This window comes from Carassius carassius, chromosome 13 (genome assembly GCF_963082965.1).
Source record: "Carassius carassius chromosome 13, fCarCar2.1, whole genome shotgun sequence".
Lineage (NCBI taxonomy): Eukaryota > Metazoa > Chordata > Actinopteri > Cypriniformes > Cyprinidae > Carassius > Carassius carassius.
This window is the reverse complement of record NC_081767.1, coordinates 19,835,519-19,863,511: the sequence shown is the minus strand read 5'-3', so window position 1 is coordinate 19,863,511 and position 27,993 is coordinate 19,835,519. Positions and strand designations below refer to the sequence as shown.

The following is a 27,993-nucleotide window of genomic DNA, read 5'->3' as shown; positions in this document are numbered from 1 at the left end:
CAGGGTATCGGCCAATATCGAGTACTGATCCGATACCTGGGTGTGTATCTGTATATACAGCTGTATATACTACTAGCCCTGTGGAAATTGCTGGAATTATTTTATGGTGTGCTTCAGACTTATCCCTTAATAAAAAATCAACAAATAAAAAAAGTAAAAAACAAGCAACCGTCTAGGCATAATTCTTATTATTAATAGAGACGTATTATTATTACTACATAAAGACATAGCTAAATCTACTGTAGGCTACAACAGTAGCTTAATATATTGTCAATTTGCTCACGTTAAACCAAACATATATTTTGATGGATTGCCATGAAGATCTTTGAGTGTCTGTGTTTATGATATGACAGTTTTCTCAAATGAAACGGTAAATTCTCATGACGTGACGGTTTATGAGTTCGTGTCCTCATATAGTGACACACAGCAGAGACTACAAAACAGCGGGCTCCCGCGCATCTGCGCCCGTCACCCACAGAGATGTAGAATTTGCAGGAGTAATATTTAAATAGTATTGTGCAGTTTAATATTCACAGACACTAGTATATATTCGGCTACAGTCTGGAGCCCTGCGCTTACACTAACACGGAAGCGACTGAACGCAGCTGCGGGTAATGAATACACTCAAACTTACTACCGGTACTACAGAGACGCTGGTATCATCACATTTTTTAATTTTCAGCACTGACTTGGTAGTGAAGTGGCAGTACTTGTGGCATCCCTAGTTGCCGTTTTACTGTCTGGTTGGTCCAGTCTGAAATACTGCTAAACAGCGGACATACTGCTAACCACTGATCTATAATATAGAAGCGGCTTCACTGTTTGTTGGCAGTTTAGAACGCGATGAGCGATCCAGTCATATATAGATCAGTGCTGCTAACGCGTTTTCATTTCTTCTTCGCTGCTCTAAACAGGGGTTGCTTGTGGCAACACAGCACAATTTCCTGTGTTTGCAATGCATTCTGAGCAGCGAAGAAGAACCGTGCAGCGGTTAGGCAAAGCTAGCGGTCATAACTAGGTCTTGTTTAAGAAAATGGTATTGGATCGGTATATGGGTTCATGTACTCACCTATGCCGATGCCAGAATTTGTTGTGGTATCGGTGATATTTCCGATACTAGTATCGGAATCGGAACAACTGTAGTTACATGGTGCTTATTCTGATTTGGTGCTGCATTTTTGGGCTTAGAATGGTGACTTAAAGGGTTAGTTCACCCAATAATCAAAATTATGTCATTAATAACTCACCCTCGTGTCGTTACAAACCCGTGAGACCTCCATTTATCGAGAACGAGTCAATCTTTTGTTCGTTATCTGGCTCTGCTCGGTGTTCATCTTCAGTTCTCTCTTCACAGCAGTTCAGTCAGTGTACTGTTTGAGTACATGAATTACTCCAAGATCGGTTTGTTTTAACAGACAAGTGTCAGAGGGAGTGTCAGCCACATTATAAAAGTTAACATCTTAAGTCATTGTGGATTAATGCTTATTGGAGACATGAACCGTTTAAAACGATTCAGTTCGATTTGGTGAACTGATTCAAGAAGATCCAGTTACATCGAATGATTCGTTCGCGAACCGGATATCACTATACTGCAGAGTTTTGAACTCTCTCACAACAGACACGGAAGAGAAGACAATGATGAATAAAGTAGCACTGTATTTTCCGCACTATAAGGCGCACCGGATTGTAAGGCGCACCTTCAATGAATGGCCTATTTTAGAACTGTTTTCATATATAGGGCGCACTGGATTATAAGGCGCATAGAATAGAAGATACTGCAGTCAAACGTTTGACTGGGTTTTCGTTATGCATCCACTGGATGAAGCTGTGCTAAAGGGAATGTCAACAAAACCTTGATCAATATATAAGGCGCTCTGGATTATAAGGTGCACTGTCGTTTTTTGAGAAAATTAAAGGCTTTTAAGTGCGCCTTATAGTGCGGAGAATACGGTAGTTTTTGCTATTTTTGGACCAAAATGTATTTTCGATGCTTCAAAAAATTCTAACTGACCTACTTTGAAGATGTTTTTCTTACCTTTCTGGACATGGACAGTATACCGTGCAATCAGTTTCAATGGAGGGACTGAGAGCTCTCGGAATAAATCTAAAATATCTTAAAACTGTGTTCCGAAGATAAATGGTCTTATGGGTTTAGAACAACATGAGGGTAAGTTATTAATGACATCATTTTGATTATTGGGTGAACTAACCCTTTAAGTCCTCATGCAGGTCAAAGAAGGAGAGCTTCAGGAAATTTTAAACCTGGGCTTTTGTCTGGGCATGTTCTTTTGCCAGCTAGTGGCCACATTATGCTGACTTAATTACAACCACCTGCTCGAGACAGTAAGACTGAAAACATCAGACCCAGCAGTTGAGGCAAGTCTCCAGCTGGTTGCTCTTTCGGGATAATCTTCTGATTGGCAAGTTGTAATGTTTTTCTTGGGTCCTGAGAGACCATGGCATCTGAGATGGTGTAAATCAACCAAAAAAAGGATATTTCAGTGCACTTCTTTGCCTGCCAACATGTAGAATATTAGATGTACCCTCAGTAGGGGTGTAACGGTTCGGTACGTACCTCGGTTTTAAAGTCACGGTTCGGTTCATTTTCGGTACAGTAAGGGAAAGAAATGCAAACATTAAACTGCAGGTTGTTTATTACTATAAACTTTTTTTTACAATTTGTTCACTCTTTTTTTATACTTTTTTAATAAAATATATATAAAATAAAAAAAGAATAAGAAATAAAATACTGCTGCAAAGTTCTCCACTAAATAAAATACTCTCAGTCTCAAACCAATATCATATAATAAAATATAATGAAAAATATAAATAAGTAACTATGATTACAGTGCAGCATTACCAATCCCAGCTTGTATGCCTGCTCATATTTAAAATATATATATCACTTTTCCAGCATCAACAGTTTCAGTTTTTAGCAGAGGTGGGTAGAGTACCCAAAAACTGTACTCAAGTAAAAGTAAAAGTACTTATAGAAATATTTACTCAAGTAAAAGTAAAAGTAAAAGTACTAGTCTGAATAGTTACTCGAGTAAGAGTAAAAAAGTCATTTGGGTCATTTGGGTCATATATACTGTCTATTTTTATTTAGATATATAGATAAAATGTATGTAATGTATGTGTAGATATATATATATATATATATATATATATATTTATATATATATATCATCAGCCTTTACTCCAGTCTTCAATGTCACATAATCCTTCAGAAATCATTCCAATATGTTGATTTACTATCAATGATGCTCTTTTTATCTTTCTATTCATCAAATAATCCTAAACAAAATCTCACAGGTTCCAAAAAAATATTAAGCAGCAAAACGGTTTCCAGTGCTGGTAATAAATCAATATATTAGATTTATATTTTGAAGGATCATAACTCTGAAAACTGGAGTAACAGCTGATGAAAATTCTGATTTGCATTTCGAAATAAATTATATAAGTATTTATTATATATGTATAAATAACTTCTGACACAAAGAAGAGTGAAAACTCCTAACATAACCACTAAGTTACTGAACATCTGAACATAACGAACCAAATGCACATTGACGGATCTTCTTTCATCTGTTCTGCAAAATGTAAACAATATATATTGTATATTTCTGCAAGCATAAATATTGTGCAAATATCATTTATTAATTGTGTCTAGGCCTAGGGGGGTCGTCATGTGACACACAGCAGCCACAGCATATTGGCAAATTATTATTAAGCATTATTTATTTATTTATTTATTTTCATTTTTATTAGAACCATTCCCAGAAGCATGAACTATATAATGAAATATCTGTATTCTCACTTTTCATAAATTGTTACTATTATAATATGCGATGGTCAAAGTAGCCTAATTATGTAATTTATTATAAAAACCTGTCTGTTTACTTAAGTAATATAGGTGTCATGCCATAACATATTTTTAATACGAATTGAGAGAATTCGCCAGAAAGAGGTATTCCGTCAGTGAGCGAGTGAAGGAAGCACCTGCATTTCAGCGATGACTCATCGGAACACCTCTGATTGGCCAATGCTTTAATAAGCTCAACAGAATCTTGTGTGAGTGGTTATAATGCGCACTGCTGTAAAAACACGTCTGTCTCTGGCTCACCGCCAGCCAGCGAACGCAGATCTGAATTTAGCATGCGGGAAGGAAGTCGACCGGAAGTTGAAGTCGGCTGCGTGCCACCATCTTGTAGCAGAACTTCACTTGCGTTAGCATCCCATTGACTCCCATTCATTTTGGCGTCACTTTGACAGCGAATAACTTTACATCTGAGGCGTTTAAAGACTCCATTTGTCCATTATTTATTTCTAAAGATACACGACAATGTATAAAGGGCTCCATTACCTTCTATGTTACATTATGGCCCCGTAGAAACAGTTTTTGTAAAAATAGGCTAACGATTGCGTCATAACCACTCGACTCTCTGTCGCACAGTAGAGAAATTACCGTACAGACAGGAGGAGAAGCTCGCAGGCAAACTTAATATGGCGTACTGGCATTACATTTTAAAATACTATACAAAATAATTAATCAGAATACTTACTCCTGCTCACTCACGCCAAAGAACTCCCCGCTCAAGCTCGCCGTCTCTGCAAGATTAACGATGGCAGTTTGCACGCACAGCTACTAGAACATTTACATCTGTCAGACAGGTTGCTGAGGTCATCAAGCTTAGTTTGAGTCTGCGCGTCAGAAACAGAAGTGCTAATGGGCTTCACTTGTCTCAATTGACTTCCAATGGGGTCGCTGTGTCCATTTCTTTTACTGTCTATGGAATTTAGCAGCTAATGATATGACTCACTGAGTTCTCACGCCGGTGTGATTGTATCAAATATAGAAAATATTAATCGGCTATTTTTTGTTTTTTGGAAGCTGCATTCAACTTGGTTCCCCTCTGTTATAAGTTATTTACAACAAACGAAGTAAATGTAACTCGTTACTACCCACCTCTGGTTTTTAGACCTGCTCAGATTTCGTTATTGCGTTGGACCGATCGGAATTAAGAGCAAAGGTCTGTTTAAATGCCGACGGGAGCTGCGTTTGAATTACAATCGTTTTTTCCTAGTTGTAGTGATGTTCACACTCGCGTGATGCCTTTTGAAAACCTTAGGCCGGTGACACACTGGCATATTGCACCTGTCAAACATAGTCTATTTTGCCTAGGCTTTATATTTATGCTCAACATGAAGTATAGATATTGTTGTCGTGAAGACAAGATCCTGGACTGTCGGCGCCTCGGCGGCCTCCCTCTATGTCACCTACAGTAGCAGCAGTGCGCCAGAGCCGCATCAGGCACGATTCTGGTGTGTAAAGACACAGAAAACGCGAGGCAGCCGTCACGCAACTGACACACAGCAGAAATGCCACGCTCGTCGCTCACGCCACGCAGCCAGTGTGTCACCGGCTTTAGAATCAGCTGCAGGGCGGGATTTGCGCTGAACGCGGAGACTTCCGCCACTTAATATGTTCGTATGGAAACACGAAAATGTACCTACTGTACATACCGCGGACAAAATATTGCATTCGATCATTCGGTACACACGTGCACCGTACCGAAAGCCCTGTACTGAAACAGTCCGGTACGAATACACTTACCGTTACACCCCTAACCCTCAGCAATACACAGACCTAAAATAGTCCAATAAAACTCCATTAACATAGAACAATGGAAATGGAACTTACTGGCTTCATTGTTTGTCTAACATTTGGAATTGAGTTGTAATTAATAATTTGGAAAGTAAATGATTTCTGTTTGCTTTATGGTAAATGTTTAATTTATTAAGCATTAACTAAATTATTATTAGAATTTTTTTAATTTATTTTTTTGTGAAAAAAGGTGCATCATCCATCCTTAGTCTTGAAGAAATGACAACTTGTTTAGTTGTGAGAACTTTTTCTTTATTAAATTCAAAACCATTTAATTGTACTTCTCAAATATTATCCTTAATTTTTATAAAAATTCATACAATATGCAGTGTAAAAGCATTTTTATTCTCGTACTTTATTTCTAGGGTCCTTTCCCTATAAGTACCTTATGGTAACGTTGTGTGACCCTAATGATCAAACAGCCATCAAAATGTAATTTAAATGTATTAATTTATTGATTGACTGATTGATTTCAGTGGGTGATAGACACTATAGTACTGAACATGCATGAAATGGTTCACTCATATCTCATTATTCACTCATATCTTTGTTACGCCACACTGATCAAAGCTTTATTTATAGTTTGAAGTTGATAGAATTATAAATATCCTTTTCAGTTCTGTCTCATAAGCCCTTAAGTATTGTGCTTAAATTACTTACCTGGCCTTTGAAGTATTAGATTCAGTGTCTTTTAAAATACCTTATGAAATGTGATTTGAAGCATTTAAAAGCACAGTTAACCCAAAAATGAAAATCCTGTCATCTTTTACGCCTGCTCAGCCTCATTTTAAAGACTATCCTGCTGTGAAGTGTCTGGCAGGCCATATTTGGGACCTACAACAAAGGGCAAGTTTTTCATTTGAATATTTTTTAACACAATTTCCTTGTGTCATTGACTTTCTTCCACATCCCAAAGGTTTGAGTTTTGCATTAATCATAGGTTTTATACAACTTATATAATTGTGTGAAATTTTAGGTTCTTTTCTGCCTTTTTCCCACCTAGCTAATCATCGATGTCCATGAGAAGTGTCAGTCAGCAGCAGAAAGCAGTCCAAAAAGAGATCTGAACTGAGACACAATGTCTGTGTGGCCCTGTTTAAGATTGTTTTGGAGGGCAGAAACTGAATTTTGAGAATTGGCTAGAGGCTTTCAGAGGCAATTGAAGACATATGGAACAAGCGTCAGCTTACAAGATCAGTTGTTAACGGCATGTTTTACCTTTCATCTAATGAACATCTGCAGCAGCGAACCACCTGGATTTATGCCACAGCAGAATACATCTTAAATAGGAAATCCATGTGCTATTTTGCAAACAGAAATACAGACATAAAATATGAATTAACTGATTATGTAATATCAGGGCTTGCAAAATTTCAAAATCCCTGGTAGCCCTTTGGGCAGGCATTCTTCAGGTTTTGGTAGCCCAAAATTAATTTAACTAGCCTGATTAAAAAAGACATCGGTTGAACTTTACTGTGGACAAATCACCATGATTAGCAAAAACTAATAGCATATATGCATTTAACGATTCACTAAACTTACGATACAATAAAATTCAGGATACAGATTATATGATACCAAATTATTTTTTTAGTCAAATTCTAAATGAAAAGGTTTTCCTATATTTTTTTTATTAGACACAATGCTGCATATTTCTTTGTGAAATTGAAATGTTAAATAATAAAACTAACTTGAAAAAAAAAATCCCAAATCAAATAAAAAAATATGCAATTAAAAGAAATCTCTTCATATAAACAAAAGCTTTGTCTGTGCTCTATTTAAAATCAGAGGCAACCACTGCATTTGAATTACTATCCAAAAAAGGTGCTAAATACATGTTATTTAGATTGTATAATTTCAAAATTTAAAGCAAAAACAACATGATCTTAATTTTGTGAATGAGACGCAAATGTCACTCTCTGACAGCAGGTGGCACTAATGGAACAGCAGGTATTTATTGGCTGCTGCCCCTTTAAGACCGAATGCAAAGATCCAATATAATGATGAGATTTCTTTCTCCACTGTACATGTTCACTTTAGACATAACCTGCTGTGTTTATGAGAATACTTGCAGAGACAATTATTTTGAGATATTTAGTGTTTATTCAGAAGCAAGGATCAATGTGAACTCACGAGTGAACAACGCAAAGCAAATTAGGAAATCAAGATCACTATTTAAGATAGCCCGTCAGGCAGGGTGGTGATACTTTTTGGTAGCCTGACTGGAAAACAGCGATTTTGCGAGCCCTGAATATGGTTTCAAGAAACAACTCTGGAATCCTGTTTCAGCCTCTTTCTTTTTTTTTCTTTTTTTTTTTTTTTTTACCTGTTTTATCCATATAAAGTAGGGCTGCACAATTATGAAAAAAAAATCATAATTGTCGATTATTCTCTTGAAATTGTAATTATGATTATCACAATTTACAATGTATGATGTTTATACCATTGTTTGATGCAACTGTATTTTTATATGAAAATAAACAAGCTGAAAACACTCTAACTGAAAAACCTTCAGTGCTTTTCTATAGTATTAAGCCTCAAATGTCAAATATAAATCGGATTGTATTCTTCTTTAAATTATATGCAAATATAAATAGTATTATAATGTTATACTAAAACTAAGAGAATGGAAAAAACATTAAGTTAACGTAGAGAGAAAAAACATATCTTAAGCTTTTAGAATAACATAAGTGGACTTTGAACGATTAATTGCCACTTTGAATGATTACATAATTGTGTCATTCATAATTGTAATCGCGATTACATATTTATTTAATTTTGCAGCCCTAATATAAAGTTTCATTAATTTGACAATGGTGCAAGACCCTTCCAGATAATTATTTACTTCTTCTTTATTTCCCAATTACAGATGCCATTTCCTTAAAAAGCTCTAAATTACAGCATGTGTGTCGTGATATAGTATGTGTGAGCCTGAGATGTTCTCTTAACTTTTTCAGCACATTCATTTATTGTCCCACTGGCGTTCCATCATTTTCTGTGGTGGAAACCAATTGACTTGAGTTCTTATTGAGACCTCTTCTTGGATTCCCTCCAAATGATCTCATGTTCCATAGTTTCTCTGACTCCTCCACATGTGCCATAAATCATAGTGATGCAATCTATTACACTGTAGTCCCACAGCTGGTGAGCTGAAGCGCTTTTACTTGTAGAGGATGTTGCATAGTGACCAGTTAACCTCAGGTTTTACATCCCAGAGCAGAAATTACCCGGACTGACCTCTCATATTCCCCTGATAGACACACACTGCCTTTATTTCTAAAATGTCCATGTATTCCGCCTGAGGTCTTTAAGGTTATGAACTGTTTTTGCAGTGTTTATCCAGGCGAATAAGACTGAACACATTTTGAGAGTCTTAAAATGATACTCCATCCCAGAAAGAAAATTTTGTCATTAATCACTTACCCCCATGTCGTTCCAAACCCATAAAAGCTTCATTTGTCTTCGGAACACAGTCTAAGATATTATTTTGGAGAATATGGGCTGAATGCAGGCAGCATACATTGTAAAAAAAGATTTTTTGAACTTGTAAATAAAGATAGCATCAGTTAAGTAAATTTTACAAACAAATTATCACGTTTAATTCAATAAGCTACTTAAGGTTTCATTTTTATTTATTTTATTTAAATGCATAAGTAAATTCAAATGTGAAAAAAAAATTCAGTGTGTTTGCTAGTTTCAGTCCGGTGCTGTTCACATTTTCCCGTCCAGCGCAACATCGCTTAATAAGCAAATGCATGTGTGCCCATTTGTGCTTCCATGGGCGTGCTGGTCTAAAAAGAGGTGTGTTCAGGTGCATTTCTGGCGCAATGCTATTTTAAGGAGCTGAAAATAGATTGCGCCATAGACCAACTCAAACCTGGTCTAAATTCTGGCCCAACGTTTTTCCTATGTTATTTAAAGAGCGTGTTAGTATTGGTGGGTCAACACTCTGCGTACACGCTACTTATTAAACACAGGGGCGCACAGCAGCACACAAACATGCCATAATATAAAAAATGTAAGGATTGCAATGCAAAATAATTTTTTGTAGGCTAATTAAATATATGATATATATATATATATATATATATATATATATATATATATATATATATATATATATATATATATATATATATTAGGGGTGTAACGGTACGCAAAAATCACGGTTCGGTACGTACCTCGGTTTTAAAGTCACGGTTCGGTTCATTTTCTGTACAGTAAGGGAAAGAAATGCAGGTAAATGCATTAAACTGCAGGTTGTTTATTACTATAAACTTTTTTAACAATTTGTTTACACTTTTTAAAATACTTTTTAATAAAATATATATAAAATAAAAAAGAATAAGAAATAAAATACTGCTGCAAAGTTCTCCACTAAATAAAATACTCTCAGTCTCAAACCAATATCATATAATAAAATATAATGAAAAATATAAATAAATAACTATGATTACAGTGCAGCATTACCAATCCCAGCTTGTAGGCCTGCTCATATTTAAAAAAAATATATATATAACTTTTCCAAAGTATAAAGTGCAGCATCCACAGTTTCAGTTTTTAGACCTGCTCAGATTTCGTTATTGCGTTGGACCGATCGGAATTAAGAGCAAAGGTCTGTTTAAATGCCGGCGGGAGCTGCGTTTGAATTACAATCGTTTTTTTCCTAGTTGTAGTGATGTTCACACTCGCGTGATGCCTTTTGAAAACCTTAGGCCGGTGACACACTGGCATATTGCACCTGTCAAACATAGTCTATTTTGCCGTCAACACTGTTGACGGTGTCCTTTATCACCGCGTGGCGGCTGCTTCGCGTTTTCTGTGTCTTTACACGCCAGAATCGTGCCTGCCACAGCGTGCCAGCGTAGGTGACATAAAGGGAGGCCGCCGACAGACCAGGCTCTTGTCTTCATGACAATAATTTCAACTTTTTTTACACAACCACACCTTCATGTTAAGCATAAATATAAAGCCTACTGATAACAGTATTGACGGCAAAATAGACTATGTTTGACAGGTGCAATATTTGAAAATTGATAATTATTAATTTATCTTTTAAATTACATTTATATCTGAATATATGTCAACCTATAGACTTTCAAACATCAAAATGTCATGAATTAATATGTATTTGTGTACAAAATGACATATAAACATATTTTCCTATTCTATTTTGCCTGGAAACGCTTCCAACACACTTGCGTGTTGCATGAAAAATAGGCAATAGGCATTTTGATATATATATATATATATATATATATATATATATATATATATATATATATATATATATATATATATATATATATATATATATATATATATATATATATATATATATTTATTTAACAGATTCTGTTCTGTTAAGAGAATAGGGACAACCCGTTTAGACCATTAGCCTGGGTGCTTTTACGGGTTTGGAACGACATGGGGTTAAGTGAATAATGACAAAATGTTCATTTTGGGGTGGAGTAACCCTTTAACACCTTTTATGTCTGGTATTTGCATTTGGACCTGAAAATTACATCTGATATTGTGAGTTTATTTGCATTTGTTTTGAGTATTATCCCTCTTGACGTCTCTGATCTTCTGCTCCCATGGCCAGGGGGAGCAATGTTGCTAAAAGCACTGAGATTTTTTTATGAGACCTTACTGTGGAAAAATGTCTGGTCGTTTTAACACCTACCCCTCCCAAATAGTCTCCTCCTGAGATCCTGTAGGATATCTACCCTTGGATGTCTTTTTCTTTACTTCCTGAGGGATTTTGGGAAATTGCAAAGCAGAAACATTTTATGAACATATTATAGACACTAATACAACAGGCCTTATTGATGTTATAAGAACCCCGGTGAATCCCATTTAGCCCTTAATTTATCATCTTGTATCAAAGGCTAAGAATGTCCTTTACTGTGAAATTAAGCAAAGTTAAGTTTAATGTCTTAATTATTTTGAAACACCAGATATAAAAATAACATGTTAATGATAACAGTGTTTTTTTTCAGCCTTCAGACACAGCCATAGCTTTAGCAAAGCACATAAAGGTGTAGGGGTTAAACAAAATGTGTCCGTTTATGAGGAGATCCCACTGTTGAGCTTCTGCCTGATGAGGCAAATGATTCTATTCTAAGGCTTGATGTGCTTATTTCCAAGCATGACTTCTGCTCTCTTTGCTCCTCCAGTTGTGCCTGTGAAATCGGCGTAGTGCAGCATTACCAGTCAAGCCTCCAGCTATGTCAAATTTCAGTCTAGATCAATTATAGCATCCAGCTTCTCTTCCGAAAAACTCTGCGGTTTTATATGCATGTATCAAAATTACATATTCATACACATGAAATCCACTGATTAGCTGTCTTGAGAGGAGGATTGCAGTCTGATAGATGCTTATTTTAATTTTGGGATTTGTAAGTTGTTGTTTTCTTATAAATAATTAAATACTTTTATTCAGCAAAGGAATTTTATCAAAAGTGTCAAGACTTTTATATTATTAAAATAACTATTTCTAATAAAATCGGAAGTTAAAATTAGTTTTGAGGTTACCCTAATATTAAATCAGTCACATGTTTTGAAGTTATCCTAATATACCGATATATATATATATATATATATATATACACACATATATATTACAGACCAAAAGTTTGGACACACCTTCTCATTCAGAGTTTTCTTTATTTTCATGACTATGAAAATTGTAGAGTCACACTGAAGGCATCAAGGGCTATTTGACCAAGAAGGAGAGTGATGGGTGCTGCGCCAGATGACCTGGCCTCCACAGTCACCGGACCTGAACCCAATCGAGATGGTTTAGGGGTGAGCTGGACCGCAGACAGCAGGCAAAAGGGTCAACAAGTGCTAAGCATCTCTCGGGGAACTCCTTCAAGACTGTTGGAAGACCATTTCAGGTGACTACCTCTTGAAGCTCATCAAGAGAATGCCAAGAGTGTGCAAAGCAGTAATCAAAGCAAAAGGTGGCTACTTTGAAGAACCTAGAATATTACATATTTTCAGTTGTTTCAGATTTTTTTGTTATATATATAATTCCATATATAATTCCACATGTGTTAATTCATAGTTTTGATGCCTTCAGTGTGAATCTACAATTTTCATAGTCATGAAAATAAAGAAAACTCTTTGAATGAGAATATATATATAAAACAGTTTAAACAGAAATAAGAAATGTTATTTGAGTTGTAAATCAGGATGTTAAAATTATTTCTGAATGATCATCTGATACTAAAGACTAGAGTAATGAAAATTTTGCTTTGCCATCACAAGAATAAATTACATTTCTCAATGTTAGCATTTTTACTTCTATACCTCTATTTTACACTATACCGATTTCCGTTTTTTTTTTTTTTTTTATCTTTTAGCAACAAACAAGAAAGAAAGAAAGTGTGCATAAACAATATGTTTATTTGGTATTTAATAGGCCAAACTGGCTTTTGGCTATTGAAAACAAAAACTGTAACCATCTGAAATTAACGGCAGTAACTGCACAATAAGTAGCATACATTCAATACAAACATAGATGGTAAAAACATCAGCATTTAGCTTTTGTTTTTGAATTGTTTTGAAACTACATAGAACTGGCCTTAAATGAAAAGATTAACTGTAACCATGTGAAATTAAAGTCAACAACAGTCCAAACAACACAATCAACAATCAACAAGATGTTTCTTAATCAGCATTCAGTATTTGTTTTAGTTTTTAAATTTGGTTTTAAATTTAAAAAAGGTCTTTACCAGTGAGACTAAATAAAAGTATGCTATATAAATAAATGATTCCAAAATGTTCAAATCAAATAATGTTGGTGCGAATAAAACAAAGATGCAAAGTGTTTCGTTTATCCAATAAAAAAAAAATTAGGGTAATGATTCACATCTATATTTTTTTACTTGAGCCAATGAAAAATAAATAACTATTGTCTCAAGTAAAAAAATATAGATGTGAATCATTACCCTAAAATGTTTTAATTGGATGAATGAAACACTTTTTTTCAGTGTGCTACAGCAGGTGATTTTTAAATCAAATTAAGTCTATGTAATTTTAAGGTAAAATAAAAATAATCATCCTATACAGAACTGACGTTTACTTCTGGCTTTTTAAGCAAATATGCAAGTTCTACTTTACAAAAAAAAAAAAAGCATTTCAGTTTTGTCACAGTTTTGTCGTTTCTCATCCAACACGTGAGAAGTTGAGCTGAACAACTCTTCACGGTCTACTCGTGTTCAGGGCGCGGACCGATACAGTATACGCTCGCGCAGCTTCAGTGCGCACAGGAAAGACTTTTATTTGTGCGCCAGAACACAAGCAGCTGTTCGCTTCCTGCTATCTGTGCCTCAGACATGTAGCTCTGCCTGCGCAGAGATTTCGAAATACTTCCTCTACAAACAACATGATAGCGAATGATTACAATGTAGTCTGTGCACGTGGGCGCACTTCCGGAAAAATCTTGCCGATTGCTAATCGCGTATTGTAAGCAAAAACTGTCCGGTTCCAATTTATGGACGGTCAACCGGTGCATCCCTATAAGTAATTACATTTATATAAATGTGGCTAGAAAAATCTTTAGTCGGGGGCAGCAGTAGTATTATCTGTCATTTTTAAAATAAAAAATATATAAATTACCACTACTAGGTAATTTCCAGTTTTTCAGTATCCGTAGATAATACTCAATAAAATAATAATAAATACAAAATGGGAGCCACCTTATAATTTATTTAGAAAAATCATAAAAGGAGGTTAATCACTATTAAATGTAATCTTTAGCAGAATTCAGCATTAATATAAATTTTTTCCATGCTGTACATTATAATTTTTGTTTTTAAGTTCACGTGAACCTTTTAAATTAATTTCAAATCAAGTTACAAAGGGAACCCTTAGATCATGGTTTCATTTGAGATCCTGTTGCCCCGTTTTGACCATGTCCCACTCTCATTCTGTTGTAGTGAATTGCCATGCTGTTTTCCCATAGAGAATGAGATTACACTGACAGCAGAGAATGTTTGGTGTTGACACAGCATGCATCTTGGTTAGTCCTCCAAATCCCCTGCTGTTCCTGAGACCAAACAGCAAAATCAGCTCATTTTTCAAATCAATTGCTTTGGGAATATGAACTGGTTAGAGGCAAGTCCTGTGTTTGTGAAATGGACTAAATAGTTCTTCCTCTGGTTTTAATTAAAAAACAGTTGGTGAACCAAGTGCTCCCTGTCCGACAGATTGTGCTTTGAATTTTTAGGACAGGTTTTGTCAGCACAACTAAATAAACAATGTACACCCTATAAAAATTAAATAAGAGATGGATGAACACTGCACTACATTTTATCAAATACACACCGCTGCTTTTGACGATAAACATGTATAGTTTTGACTTAATGAAAAAAGGTGGAATTAAAGTACAAACACAACATCCACAACAGCTATGACGGTTGGCATGTCTTTTAACAAGGACCTGAAATTGAAAACATATGAGGGCACATACTTAAGAAGCTTCTCTTGTGTTCGATGTTTGGGTTGCTTAACAATATCCTGTTAAATTTATGAGGGACAGTAGATTAAAAATGTGGTATTCCATTATTACTGTATATTTCAAAACATGATATAATGTTAATTTACTTAACTACTTGAATTGCCAAATGTACTTTGTACATTAAATTCTACTGATAACCACCATAATAACACATTCATAATAATGATTTCATAAGTTCATCATCAGTGGCCTGTTCATAAAACACAACAAATAAACTCCAAAAAAAAGTACAAATGTTCACTACTTAAACTCAAGATACTTAAATGTACCATTTAGGCACTAATATTTTATGAACTATGCACTCTTTAGGGGTACTTTCAAAGGTACTGCCCTAGTGACAGCTTTTGTACCTTTTGTTCTAGTACATATAGTCAATCGTAAATAGAGTCAAACACAAAACAACACACAATCAGTGTAAGAAACATGACACTAAAATATTGCAATAAGCATTAAATAGCAAAATGTTAATGTGCACTACTACTAATAAAAAACAAGAAACAACATTATTTAAAGTACAATCATATATGTGATGTGTCTTATATGAACATCTGTAAATGTTAGTATTTCACTGCAAATTATATGGTAATTCATTTTTTTACTTCCAGATTCCACATTATTTTACAGTAAAATGACATATAATGCAATGCTCAACAATTAAAAAAATTTCACCATATATGGTAAGGTGCCTCGCCCACTGTGAAATCTTCTCCTCATAGCTGTTATAACACTGTAATAACTTTTTTTTGCTTCCCATAACAGTTTTACATTTTAGCAGGGACTATATAGTGCTTATAACAATTAATGCTGCAAATTAGTAGTATAGCTGAATTTGTAACAGTGCAACAATTGTTTTATGGTTGTTTGAAACCATTTTAAACTAAGTTGCTATCTATTGATAAGATGAGAGATTTATATTATTAGTGCTTTCAAATGATTAATAACGATTAAGCAACGATTAATCCAAAATAAAATATTTTGTTTATATTATACAGGTGATGGTCATATAATTAGAATATCATCAAAAAGTTGATTTATTTCAGTAATTCCATTCAAAAAGTGAAACTTGTATATTATATTCATTCATTACACACAGACTAATATATTTCAAATGTTTATTTCTTTTAATTTTGATGTTTATAACTGACAACTAAGGAAAATCCCAAATTTAGTATCTCAGAAAATTAGAATATTGTGAAAAGGTTCAATATTGTAGACACCTGGTGCCACACTCTAATCAGCTAATTAACTCAAAACACCTGCAAAGCCCTTAAATGGTCTCTCAGTCTAGTTCTGTAGGCTACACAATCATGGGGAAGACTGCTGACTTGACAGTTGTCCAAAAGACGACCATTGACACCTTGTACAGGGAGGGCAAGACACAAAAGGTCATTGCAAAACAGGCTGACTGTTCAAAGAGCTCTGTGTCCAAGCACATTAATAGAGAGGCAAGGGAAGGAAAAGATGTGGTAGTAAAAATTGTACAAGCAATAGAGATAACCGCACCCTGGAGAGGATTGTGAAACAAAATCCATTCAAAAATGTGGGGGAGATTCACAAAGAGTGGACTGCAGCTGGAGTCAGTGCTTCAAGAACCACTACGCACAGACGTATGCAAGACATGGGCTCCAGCTGTTGCATTTCTTGTGTCAAGCCACTCTTGAACAACAGACAGCGTCACAAGCATCTCGCTTCAAAAAGTACTGGACTGTTGCTGAGTGGTCCAAAGTTATGTTCTCTTATGGAAGTAAATTTAGCATTTCCTTTGGATATCAGGGTCCCAGAGTCTGGAGGAAGAGAAGGAGAGGCACACAATCCACGTGGTTTGCTTGAGGTCCAGTGTAAAGTTTCCACAGTCAGTGATCGTTTGCAGTGCCATGTCAGGCCATCCTTAAAAATATTTTGGTTTGCAGTAACAGTAAAAAAAAAAAGGGCCGGTAGCAGGGCCGTATTAAGACAGTGTGGTGCCCCTGGGCACTATACCTCAAAAAAGCCCCCCCCCCCCCCCATTTTGATTTCTCAAATGTAATTTATTAACTTATCCAACTACCGTATTTTTCAGACTATAAGTCGTACCTAAGTATAAGTCGCATCAGTCCAAAAATACGTCATGACAAAGAAAAAAAAAACATATATAAGTCGCACTGGACTATAAGTCGCATTTATTTAGAACAAAGAAACAAGAGAAAACATTACCGACTACAGCCGCGAGAGGGCACTCTATGTTTTCAGTGGTAGACTACAGGAGCACTGAGCAGCATAGAGCGCCCTCTCGCGGCTGTAGACGGTAATGTTTTAACTTTAACTTCAATGGTAAACAGGGAGACTGCATTCAATCGCTTCTGTGTCATTTTCGTCCTGAGCTCATTCTTCACTCGTTTTAAAAAAACTTTCGATCCCTGGAACATTTTGAATTGTAGCTAAACGTGTAGAGTCCTTGTCTTTAACTTTCTTTTTGCAAAACCACTCAATTGACGTCTGTCCATTTTGATTCATTTTCTGTAGCCGTTAAAAAAATTACACATTTGCGCGTATTTGTTGTGGACCAACTCAACTCTGACAGGGACGGAAGGGGGGGACTGATAGTGGTCATGTAATCTTTATTTATTTATTATTTATTATTATTATTATTGTTGTTAAGTTAGTGTTCATAAATGAGTTATGTATGGTCTTTCAAGAATTTCAAGTTAATAATAAAACAATTTACGAAAAATATTTTCAAAGCTTGTATCATGTGGTGCCCCCCTAGTTGTTGTGAATGGTTGGTGCCCCTGGGCACTGGCCCAAGTGCCCTTATGGATAATCCGTCTCTGGTCGGTAGGTAGGTCTATTTTTTTTTTTTCAAGTTTCAACGATAAAAAATAAATGTACAATTTTGGTGATGGTGATTACGTAGGTAAGAATTTAAGCAAATTAGCATATCTTGACATCACTGGCTGGGTCTTCAACCCGTGCCTTCGGGCGCATCATTGCAAACCTCATTTTGATGCAGGCTATATAGACCACAAACAAATTGAAATCTTTGTCAAAAACATGTTTTTGCATGAATTGCAGGTGAGAAGAAAAAAAATGAGGTAAACCTTTTTACTTGCATCCACCACTAGGTGTCAATGCAACCTACAAATGAGAGACCGTTTACTTTGCTTTCTTGGGTTGTCACTTTTGTGAAAAAAAAATCCTGTTTGATTTGAGTGACAAGTGTTTATTGAATCGATTGTAAAATCGATTTTGCATGTCTAGATGCATTTTATACAGCAAATAACACCAAATATAGGTAAATCCACGGACAACAGGCAGGACGAATGTAAAGATTCACTATATTGGTAAAGACCAATATTTCTGATGATTTATTGGCCTGAAGTTGACAAACAGGAGTGCAACATTCTCGAAAAACAATAAGCAGAGTGGACTGCCATAACGCAAAACATTTACTGCAGGCTTCAACATGGCTGTGTTTATGATTAGAAATGTCAACAACAACAAATCGCATAGACGATTCTAGCCCAAATCTGTATCTGTATGCATGAGACTGTCTGAATACCGGCAGAATACACATTTCTGTTGTAAAAAGAGAAACATTGTGCAGAAGTATTATTTGCTGTTATGCGTGTGTCCGAAGTTGCAGCTGCTGTATGACGCGTGTTCCAAAAAAAACTGGACGCGCTCCGAGCGAAGGTCGTTAAAATCAATTTCCTATTTTGTTTTCGAAACTTGTGTTGGTTGATTCGTGCAATAGATTTTCGAACATAAAGTGACAGTCGACACGGTCAAGGTTTTAGACTAGATGGGAGAAGGGATGGGAAAAGATCTGGGCACAGTTTTTCCAGAACTTCGTGCTAAGTTAAAGCGGTGTCGAAGTGTTTTAATGAATGATTTTAGACGTATTATGGTGCCCGAACCGGTATGACTTTGAACAGTGACCGCAAACATTTTGTTTACTGCAGCCGCAGCCATCATTACCAAGCGTGAACCGTTGACAGTGAATGAGAGTATGAGAAGAAGCGAACGCACAGCCCATAGTGTGACATCCATGTAAACATAGATGACGTCACGGGTTTTTTTTAAAGAAAGAATGTAGCCTTCGTTTGTATGTAGGCCTAGGCAATTTATATATTTACAATACTTACTAAAATATAATTAATGCTTTTGTATTGGTTGTTTGAAGAGTAAAAAAAAAATTGGCCGGTCTTACGCAAACGTACAACCGGCAAGTCGGTCGGACTAAAAGCAAAAAAAATAAAGATTTGAGGCGGTCCTAAATTTACAGGGTCGGTCAGGTTACAGCAAACAAAAATATTTTAAGAATGGCCTCATCTGCGGGTGTGGGTCCACTGTGTTTTCTGAGGTCCAAGGTCATTGCAGCCATATACCAGGACGTTTTAGAGCACTTCATGCTTCCTGCTGCTGACCAACTTTATGGAGATGCAGATTTCATTTTCCAACAGGACTTGGCACCTGCACACAGTGCCAAAGCTACCAGTACCTGGTTTAAGGACCATGTTATCCCTGTCCTTAATTGGCCAGCAAACTCGCCTGACCTTAAACCTGAAGACCACTATCAGAGCAACCTGGGCTCTCATAACACCTGAGGAGTGCCACAGACTGATCGACTCCATGCCACGCCGCATTGCTGCAGTAATTCAGGCAAAATGAGCCCCAACTAAGTATTGAGTGCTGTACATGCTCATACTTTTAATTTTCATACTTTTTAGTTGGCCAAGATTTCTAAAAATCCCTTCTCTGTATTGGTCTTAAGTAAAATTCTAATTTTCTGAGATACTGAATTTGGGATTTTCCTTAGTTGTCAGTTATAATCATCAAAATTAAAGAAATAAACATTTGAAATATATCAGTCTTTGTGTAATGAATGAATATAATATACTATATATATATAGTATATACTATATACTATATATACTATATATAATATTATATATAAAAATATATAAGTTTTACTTTTTGAATGGAATTAATGAAATCAACTTTTTGATGATATTCTAATTATATAACCAGCACCTGTATATGCATGTGTACTGTGTACATTATTATGTATATATAAATACACAAACATGAATGTTTCTAATTTAAAAATATTTACGTGTGTGTGTATATTCGTACACAGTACACTGGCATATATTATGTAAACAAAAACTTTTATTTTGGATGTAATAAATCATGATTAATCATTTGACTGTACTAATTCATATTCATCTAACATCTTTCCTTATAATGAATCAATGTAGTCAATCATTAGCTAATTATTTATCCTGTGTGCATGTTGTTTGCATAACCATTTCTGAGGGAAAACAGAGGTTCATAGACTGCTTGGCTTCCATGTTAATAACCTTTCTTGTGCCTAATTGGAGAAGCTGACTCCCCAACACCTTTAAGCCCTTTTGGCCCATTCCAACAGGTTTAATCACTTGGCTTCAAAGGCTTGTTTTGATGCCCTGAACCTTGTCTCTCCCCAGAGACTGAGGTCTACTCGGCCTTGGGGCCTGAAAAAGGAGAGGGAGGTTATAATGAAAGACAAGAACAGACTGCGTAGAGAAAACACTAAGTGAGTGTGTACAGAGCTGGTCATTATCACAGCACAGAGTGTTGTGCCAGGAGCTGTACCATATGACTCTCTCAACGCTTTGACAGCCTCCTTTTCCTCAAGGGATTGCATTTAAAGGCCCTGTCTGACACAAGGTCAGAGGACACCTGGACGAAGCAAATCCTGCCATGTTTCAATCAAATGTATCGATCAAGTGTCTGAAGCAGAGAAGTCACTTAAATATGTGCTGAGTTCATACTTGATGTTTTATCAATATAATTCAGAGACCATATCGAGTATCAGAAAGTGTTTGGGGCTCACTCGAGACATCTGCAAAAGCCTATCGATTGAAAAAAATATTGCAATATGATACACTTAAATAAGTGTTGAAACATTATGAAGTCAGTCTTTCAGTATTACTGCTGGAGCTGCTAAACCTAAAAAGTAATGTCCAAAATAAAAATAAAAATTCTTTTGACCCTTTCGGCTTTCCATAGTCCAGTAAGCAATTTACACTTCTGATAGTTTTTGTCATTTATTGCCCAGGTGATTAAAGGTTCTTTATAAGTACAATGGGTGCTTCTGGGAAGAATTTGTGTAATTAAAAAAAAATAAAAAAAGTTATTTTAAATTAAAATATTATTTAATATTACTGGTTTACTGCATTATTGATTTATTTGACTTCTTTCAAAACTTTGAAAATCGAACCAACCCCAAACACTTGAACTGTAGTACAATATGCCAGTATTTTAATAATGATAATATCTTAATTTAGGAATATACTGTAATCTATTAGCTGAATAATGAGATTAAAAGTGGCATATGCTTCGAATGACTATAGACAGTTGGCAAGCCCGGCTATCATATCCTTCCAGCGGGACAGACATCCTGTAGAAATGCTAGTAGGATGTGTCACTCTTCGTGTATGTGAATAGCGTAGCATGATCATAACCGGAGAAGGGAAGAGGTATAGGACAGTGGGAATGTATAATGACAAATAACAACAAGCACATCCTTTATTGCCCATCCTCTATGGTCCTCTATTAGCATTGAACTTTAAGTCATCCTGCATTTTTCAAATGTACCACAGACTGAAAAGGTGCCCTTTGAGATCTTTTGTTCAAACCCCTTGTTGATTCTCGATGGAGGAAACAATGTTTGCGAGTATAGAGAACACAATTATAGACCACATGGTCCCCTCAGACTGTAAGGTCAGAAGAAACATATCAATTTACCAGGGAATGACCAATCAGTGTACACTGTGGTCGATCTTAAATGCCATTGAATGCCATTGATTTTGCAGTGAAAGAGATTGGTAAAAGAGGTTTGATTAAAGGAAACCTCGAGCAACTTTGTTTGTATTGTTTTTTAATTTTTTTCTCCCATATATTTCATAGATTAAAAAAATAAAATTATAATAAATATATAATAAGTATATAAGATGACACATTAGAAGTGTATTACAAAATATTCAAATATGTAAATTGATTGAGAGCGCCGAGTGTCTGATCTGAATGTTTGGGGTTGGTGAGATTCTTTAGATGTTTTTGTATCTTGTGCTCAGCAAGAATACATTTATTTGAATACTGTAAAAATTATAACAATTTAAAATGACCGTTTTCAAAATTAATGCATTTTAAAATAGTTTATTCCTTATGGCAAAAACATTGCGTCAAAGCAACTGAACAACATTAATTAGGAAAACAGTGTGTCAATAATGCAAAATGACAGTTAAAGGCAGTTCATCATTGAATTCAGTGATGTCATCATCTCAGTTCTGTTTAACTAGTATCTTTGCAATCATGTCTGTTGCTGAAGATACATTTCTTATTGTTATCAATGTTGACAACAGTTTCCCTATGCTTGTGGAAAATTTTATACAGGTTTGTTTGATTGATAGTTCAAAGTTCAAAAGATAAAAGAATATAAGTATGTGTTTCTTTTTTCTTTTCTTTTATTCTTTGTAAGTGCAATCTTGCTTCAAAATGTGGGTATTGTATTTCAGTGGAAAACCCTTAAACTTCTTGGAAATGGACTGTTGTACTATTTTGCTGCTTTACTTTCTCCTCTTGTGTGTCGCTATAGAAACAACTGTTGTATAAACTGATGAAATTCTGTACATGAATTTGTAGGGAGTGTAGCGTGCTTGGAGAACAAGGGAAATTCTGGTCTGTCAGGTCAAAGTTGAAACAGAATTTGTCTACAAAACACTTCTTAAGAAATGGGTTCATTGTGTTTACTTAAGTTAAAACATGAACATCTTGGATTTTATTATACCTCTTTTATGTTTTTTCTTCTCCCTACATCTTTATTTAGGAAAAATCTGCTGCAGTCTTCACAAAGCTTTCAGTGCTATCATGAGTAATGCTTTTGTGGCCACCCTCTTAAAACTAAAGGTTTCAAAAGAGTTTTTTATAGTGATGCCATAAAAGAACAATTTACCCAAAGAACCTTTCAATGTACAGGTCTTAAAAGAACCATTTCTTAAAGAGTTTTCTAAAGAGCCCTTTTCCACTATAAAAAAACTATTTTGTGGAGTGGAACCATTCCATGGATGTTAAAGATTCTTCATGGAACCACTGAAGAGAAGTAAAAACCCTTTATTTTTAAGTGTGCCAAGAACATCTGAATTTTAATTGGCTAGTAGCATATTTTCAATTCAATTCAATTCAAGTTTATTTGTATAGCGCTTTTTACAATACAAATCGTTACAAAGCAACTTTACAGAAAATTATGTTTCTACAATATTTAGTAGTAGCTAGTAGTTTGTGCACGTTTGACAGGATTTTAGAAAAATAAAAATAATAATAATAATAATACAAGACGTAGTCAGCTAGATGATGAACTATCAATATTATTAATTAATAGTAATTATAGGATGCAGTCACACATGTAGCAATAATTGTTAGTTCTGTTTGTTGATTCAAGGTTAGCATCATCTGGGGTCCTCTGAGGGTCAGCATCATCTCTTCTCAGGTGTTCTGGATGCAGACTGGAGCTTGTGTAAATCCTAGTTACCACGGGATGTAAATCCCGTGGCAAAACATAGAAACAAAATAGAGACATCATTGCTGCTGATCCAACAAAGTAAAATTAGTTTAACCCAAGCTAAAGAATAAAAATGCAGATGCAACTACACTCACAATTTAAGAGATACATTATTCGAATGCTTGGCGAAAGAGATGCGTTTTTAATCTAGATTTAAACAGAGAGAGTGTGTCTGAACCCCGAACATTATCAGGAAGGCTATTCCAGAGTTTAGGAGCCAAATGTGAAAAAGCTCTACCTCCTTTAGTGGACTTTGCTATCCTAGGAACTACCAAAAGTCCAGCGTTTTGTGACCTTAGGGTGCGTGATGGGTTGTAGCGTGGTAGAAGGCTAGTTAGGTACGCAGGAGCTAAACCATTTAGGACCTTATAGGTAAGTAATGATAATTTGTAACTGATACGGAACTTAATAGGTAGCCAGTGCAGAGACTGTAAAATTGGGGTAATATGATCATATTTTCTTGACCTGGCAAGGACTCTAGCTGCTGCATTTTGGACTACCTGTAGCTTGTTTATTGACGAAGCAGGACAACCACCTAGAAGTCCATTACAATAGTCCAGTCTAGAGGTCATGAAAGCATGAACTAGCTTTTCTGCATCAGAAACAGATAACATGTTTCGTAGCTTGGCAATGTTTCTAAGATGGAAGAATGCCGTTTTTGTAACATTGGAAATATGATTTTCAAAAGACAAATTGCTGTCCAATATAACACCCAGATTTCTGACTGTAGAGGAAGTAACAGTACATCCGTCTAGTTGCAGATTGTAATCTACAAGATTCTGTGTGGTGTTTTTTGGTCCAATAATTAATATCTCTGTCTTATCCGAATTTAATTGGAGAAAATTATTTGTCATCCAATCTTTTACATTTTTAACACACTCTGTTAGCTTAGATAATTGGAAAGTTTCATCTGGTCTCGTTGAGATAAATAGCTGAGTATCATCAGCATAACAGTGGAAGCTAATTCCGTATTTTCTAATAATATTACCAAGGGGCAACATGTATATTGAAAATAGAAGGGGACCTAGGACGGATCCTTGTGGCACTCCATATTTTACTGATGATAAATGAGATGACACCCCATTTAAGTAAACAAAATGGTAGCGATCGGACAGGTAGGATCTAAACCATCTTAGAGCCTGCCCTTGAATACCTGTATAGTTTTGTAATCGATCTATGAGTATGTCATGATCTATGGTGTCGAACGCAGCACTAAGATCAAGTAAGACTAGAAATGAGATGCAGCCTTGATCTGACGCAAGAAGCAGGTCATTTGTAATTTTAACAAGTGCAGTTTCTGTGCTATGGTGGGGCCTAAAACCTGACTGAAATTCTTCATACAGATCATTTTTATGCAGGAAGGTGCTCAATTGAGCAGACACAACTTTTTCTAAAATTTTAGACATAAATGGAAGATTTGAAATAGGCCTATAATTTGCCAGTACACTAGGATCTAGCTTTGGTTTCTTAATAAGAGGCTTGATAACCGCCAGCTTGAATGGTTTTGGGACGTGACCTAAAGATAACGACGAGTTAATGATATTGAGAAGCGGTTCTTCGGCTACAGGTAACAACTCTTTTAGTAATTTAGTGGGTACAGGATCTAATAAACATGTTGTTGGTTTAGATACAGTGATAAGTTTATTTAGCTCTTCCTGTCCTATATTTGTAAAGCACTGCAGTTTATCTTTGGGTGCGATGGATGAAACTGAAGTGTTAGACGCTGTAGAATCTACATTCGCTATTGTATTTCTAATGTTATCTATTTTATCAGTGAAGAAATTCATAAAGTCATTACTATTTAACGTTGGTGGAATATTTGAATCAGGTGGCGTCTGGTAATTTGTTAATTTAGCCACTGTGCTAAATAAAAACCTTGGATTGTTTTGGTTATTTTCAATGAGTTTGAGGATATGCTCTGCCCTAGCAGTTTTTAGAGCCTGTCTATACCTGGACATACTGTTTTTCCATGCAATTTTAAAAACTTCCAAGTTAGTTTTTCTCCATTTGCGTTCAAGACTACGAGTTACTTTCTTGAGAGAGTGAGTATTACTGTTATACCATGGCACAGTACGTTTTTCTCTAACCTTTTTCAATTTGATGGGGGCAACAGCTTCTAATGTATTAGAGAAAATAGTGCCCATGTTGTCAGTAATTTCGTCTAATTCATGTGTATTTTTGGGTACAAATAGCAGTTGAGATAGATCAGGCAGGTTATTTGCGAATCTGTCTTTGGTGGCTGGAACAATAGTTCTGCCCAGACGGTAACGCTGAGACATATAGTTAATATCAGTTATACGCAGCATGCACGATACAAGGAAATGGTCTGTAATATCATCACATTGGGGTACAATATCTATAGCAGTAAGATCGATTCCATGCGATATAATTAGATCTAGTGTATGATTAAAACGATGAGTGGGCCCGGTGACATTTTGCATGACTCCAAAGGAGTTTATTAGGTCAGTAAACGCAAGTCCTAATGTATCATTTGCATTATCAACGTGAATATTAAAATCTCCCATGATTAGCGCCTTATCAACTGTAACTAGAAGGTCTGAGAGGAAATCTGCAAATTCTTTTAGGAATTCTGTATACGGCCCTGGTGGTCTATACACAGTAGCCAGAGCAAGAGATACATTAGATTTCTTTTGCATGTCTGACAGTGTAACATTTAGCAGAAGTATTTCAAAAGAGTTAAACCTGTATCCTGTTTTCTGGGTAACATTGAGAATATCACTATATATTGTTGCAACACCTCCACCACGACCAGTCTGACGTGGCTCATGCTTATAACAGTAGTTTGGTGGAGTAGACTCATTTAGACCAAAATAATCATTTGGTTTTAGCCAGGTTTTAGTCAAGCAGAGTACATCAAAACTATTTTCTGTGATCATTTCATTTACAATAACTGCTTTGGGTGTGAGTGATCTAATATTTATGAGCCCAAACTTTAAAAATTGTTTTTGTTCATTTACTTTACATTTTTTTTCTGGTTTAATTACGATAAGATTTTTTCTAGATCCTACATTATATTTTGACCTCACTATTCGGGGAACAGACACAGTCTTAATAGTTTTTACAGCACAAGTACTTTTATCATTTAAGCGGGTGGAACAAAACTCATCATAATAGTTATTAGAGAATTGTCTTACTAGTCACATGGAGCGAAGTGTCCTGGAGATGTTGTCAGAGAGCAGCTCCGCTCCGATTCTGCTGGGGTGTAATCCATCAGCGCCAAACAGCCTAGGACGCTCCCAGAAAAGATTCCAGTTATTAACAAATAGCAGTTTCTGTTCTTTACACCATGACAACAGCCATTCATTTAAAGCAAAAAGTCTACTGAACCTTTCGTGTCCTCGTCGATACGTGGGCAGTGGTCCTGACACGACGATCGTCGCCGCGGGCGTCGTGCTGCGAACCGTCTCGATCAGGCTGCTGAAGTCCCTCTTCAGCGTCTCCGTCTGCCGTAGCGTGGTGTCGTTAACCCCGGCGTGAAGCACGACCGCTCTGGGGCTCTCGTCGGCCTTCAGGATCGCGGGTATCTGCGCAGAAACATCGAGAACACGAGCACCAGGCAAACAATGAGTGTGCACTTTACCTTCGGCTAACGTAGCACTTACGTGTCGGACGATGGAGTCTCCGATCATCACAGCGTCGCGTCCTGTCTCGCGGAGGGGAGCGAAGCGGTTCCGGATGGAGATGTCGAAGGCAGGAGGGGGAGAAGTCATCGCCCGGGACCCGGCTCGCGTCCTCCGCTGTGGATGCATATTAAACTGGGAGACACTTGTGGCAAAAAAATGTGAATAGCAGAAAGTTAAAGCATTTATGCTTGTAAGCTGCACATGGTTGGTGATCCTCTCCAACAACCAGAATTGGCTACAGGTAATTAACTAGGAATGCTGTTTCTAATAAATTATTCATGACCTTCGACACTAATCAAGAGTAGTAACACTGAGCAAAACAGCCAAAATGCAATCAATTTGGCGTCGAACAGTGTAGAGCAATTAAACAGGCAATGGAAGTAAAGGTAGACATTAATATTGTGTAGTGTGATGCTCATTCTGTCCCAGTTCATTTCTTTACTCAAGCTGCCAAAGTGAAATATTCACGCTCATGCTGTTTCAGAGTAGTGCACCACAGGGAATGTCATCAATAATGAATCCTCAATCTCATCGCACTCCAAGATTCATACTTACTATCTGCCCTGTG

General features: G+C 36.1%; 2 protein-coding genes across 2 annotated transcripts in view; both read left to right on the top strand.

Moving 5' to 3' along the window:
* Positions 1–27,993, top strand: part of LOC132156053 (tetraspanin-18-like) — a 67,225-nt gene that overhangs the window by 12,238 nt on the left and 26,994 nt on the right. The gene's annotated exons all lie outside the window — the stretch shown is intronic.
* The window catches only part of LOC132156051 (caprin-1-like), a 143,718-nt gene continuing 135,328 nt past the window's right edge, over positions 19,604–27,993 (top strand). The window contains exon 1 of the mRNA XM_059564872.1: positions 19,604–19,613. The gene's annotated coding sequence lies outside the window, so the exon portion shown is untranslated. The remainder of the gene's footprint in view (positions 19,614–27,993) is intronic.